Source organism: Orycteropus afer, unplaced genomic scaffold (genome assembly GCF_000298275.1).
Source record: "Orycteropus afer afer isolate SDZICR_OR568_19922 unplaced genomic scaffold, OryAfe1.0 scaffold00116, whole genome shotgun sequence".
In the NCBI taxonomy this organism is placed as follows: Eukaryota; Metazoa; Chordata; class Mammalia; order Tubulidentata; family Orycteropodidae; genus Orycteropus; species Orycteropus afer.
In genome coordinates, this window is record NW_006921703.1 from 2,758,202 (window position 1) to 2,761,699 (window position 3,498).

Genomic DNA, 3,498 nt, shown 5'->3' on the forward strand with positions numbered 1-3,498 from the left:
GGCATATTTTCCCTGACGTTAAATGTGCATTTTGTTTTCCACCCTTCTCTCGGTAAACCAAAGATATCTACCACAAATACTTTTGCTAGCAAATAAAGATTAGAGTTAGGATCAAAGAACTTCAGATCTTCATAAGATCTCAAATATTTTGTCTCTATTCATAGTTCTTCATTTCCCACTCACTTTCAATCTACTCACACACTTAAAACATAATCATTAAAGTGTAGCTATTAAACAAAAGAACTAGAAAATCTGTAGCAATGCAGAGATACAGTTAAAAATCTTGATATTTGTCCAGTAAACAAATATTCCTATCTGCTGTTTAAGGACTCTGCTCTACAGTTCGATGTCCTGAAATCATTGTGTCACTACATCTAGGATCCTGTTTACTTGCTAATGAAAAGTTTCCCTCTGTAGGTTTTATAAAGCATGTAACTGTACATACTTTGCACCTACTAGTTGCCACCAAGCTGATTTTGACTCATGGAGATCTCATGTGTGTCAGAGTAGCACTGTGGTCCATGGAGTTTTCAATGGCTGAATTTTTGGAAGTGAATCAACAGAACTTTCTTCAGAGGTGACTCTGGATGGAAGGGAACTGCCAAGCTTTTGGTTAGCAGCAGAGCACTTAAATGTCTGTGCCACCCAGGAACTCCTCACTTCTTACTTAGCACCCCCACCCTCATTTTGCTGTGGCCTGAGTTTTAGTATACCTAGGAAATTAAAGGTGAGGCTGAGCAGTCATTTTCTGTGATCTGGATTGTGAAGAAAAACAACCTGTCTATATGAGATCACAGACTCGTTTTTTCACTTAAGAGCCGATGTTTTAGTTGATTTGTCAAGAGAGTCATTTTCATTTTCATTTTATTTATGGAGATATGCTTCAATTGAGTCTGTAAGGATTTCTCATGCTTTATTCCTTGGGTGGTGCAAATGGTTAAGCACTTGACCACTAGCCATAAGGTTAGAGATTCAAACCCACACAGAGGTGCCTGGGGAGTGGGAGAAAGGCCTGGTGGTCTGCGTCCCAAGGGTCACAGCCTTGAAAACCCTTTGAAGCATAGTTCTACTCTGCACACACTGTGTCATCAGCAAAGGAATTGATATGACAGCAAATAAAAATGACCCACATTCCTTGAACTGTTATGTTATGTGCCGTCGAGTCAGACCCAACTTATAGTGAACACTCCTTGGGTTTCCGAGGCAGTATCACTACAGAAGTAGATTGCCCAACCTTCCTTCCGAGGAGTGGCTGGTGAGTTTGAACCGCCAGCCTTCTGGTTAGCAGTCAAGTGCCTTAGACGTTATGCTACCAGAGCTCCTTAAACTGTAGCCCTCCAATATTCACCAGTGAATAGTTATAACTAAAAAGGTAGAATTTTGGAGTTCATCTGTTTCATTGGCTTTTTAAACATTAATTACAAAAGAAATATGGACTCATAATTACTAGAGCCATCCAGAGGTATAAAAGCAAAAAGAAAAAGTCAAATTCACTGCCGTCGAGTAGAACCTGACTCATACGACCCCTCCTTGGGTTTCTCAGGTATAAAAAAAAAAAGGTAAAGACTCCTCTTTACCAATCACTTCTGGATTATCCAATTTGCAGACCAAATATGCACTCAGGACACTCACAAAAGCAGTGGCTTCAAGATGTTTTTGAAAACATGTCATAATTGATATTTCAGAGGAAGCATTGGATGAGAGATACCACTTTTTCACACAGGAAAAGCCAGAAATTTTGGACTCTACATTTATGTTGTATTTCAGTATTCTTATTAAATTTTACAGTATAGATGTTTTAGATGTACATATAAATGCTCAATTGGGGGAGGACCAATATGCATAAATAATGCATATTTATAATATATAAAAATGTAATGGAAAAATGCATATGCCTATACACTTTTTTAGGAGCTCTGGTAGCATAGTGCCTAAGGTACTTGACTGCTAACCAGAAGGCTGGTGGTTCAAACCCACCAACCACTCCTCACAAGGAAGGTTGGGCAATCCTACTTCTGTAGTGATACTGCCTCAGAAACCCAAGGAGGGGTCGCTATGAGTCGGGGCCGACTCGATGGCACATAACAGCAACAACAACAACATACACTTTTTACATAATTATAATTGGAGAGTTATTTTTCATCTTAAAATTTTGCTTGTTATTATTTTATAAGTATTTCCATGTTCATACAGAGATGAACAGATACAGATATTCTGTAATCATTGCATTCTGCTCCATAGCACTAAGAAATCATATTGCTTGATTATTATTTAACTTAATTTTTTTCTAAATTTCTCACTGTCACAAAATACATGGCTATATTGATATTTCAGGAATAGGTATTTTCTTTTCTAAAATTATTTTCTTGGGGTAAATCATGGCTGTTGTTGTGTGCCATCAAGTCAGTTCTTATTCTTAGTGATCCAGTAAAACAGAGTAGAATTGCCCCATAGGGTTTCCTAGGCTGCTCTGGTAGCGTAGTGCCTAAGGCATTTTGACTGCTAACCAGGAGGCTGCCGGTTCAAACCCATCAGCCACTCCTCAGAAGGAAGGTTGGGCAATCTACTTCCATAGTGACACTGCCTCGGCAACCCAAGGAGGGGTCGCTATGAGTCGGGTCCGACTCAATGGCACATAACAACAACTACAATCTTTATGAGATCAGATTGCCAGGTCTTTTCTCTCATGGAGCCACTGGTGAGTTTGAACTAACAACCTTTCAGTTAGCAGCCCAGAGCCTAACCATTGTACCACCAGGGCTCTGATAAATCACTAAAATGATACTATTGCATTAAGACTTAGAATATAACTCAATGGTAGTGGGATGGGTTAGGTTTTATATAGTTTGCTTATGACTTTTAACACTGTTAGATTTTGTCAAAGGCTTTTTCTGTATCATTTGATGTGATCATATTTCTTTAGCCTGCTGATATGCTGATTACATGAATTAATTTTCAAATGTTGTAATAGTCATATACACATGCAATTACTGTTGGTCATATGTGTAATTTATACATTGCTGGATTTTATTTGCTAACATTTTGCTGAGGATTTATGTATCTAAGTTTTTGAAGAACATTATCTGTAGGGTTTTTTGGACTTACTCTGATTTTATTGTCTAAGACATTTGACTGCTAACCAGAGGCTGGAGTTTCAAACCCATCAGCCACTCCTCAGAAGGAAGACTGGGCAGTATACTTCTGCAGAGATACCGCCTTGGCAACCCAAGGAGGGGTTGCTATGAGTCTTAATTGACTCAATGGCAGTGAGTAATACTGTCTCATGGAGTGAAAAGTTCTCTTCCCTTTTTTGAACGGTGTATCGAAGTTATTTCTTTAAGTTTGGAAAAATTCTGCAGTGAAGCACTGTTGTTGTTGGTATGTGCCATCGAGTCAGACCCAACTCATAGCAACCCCTCCTTGGGTTTCTGAGGCAGTATCACTACAGAAGTAGATTGTCCAACCTTCCTTCCGAGGAGTGGCTGGTGGGTTTGAACC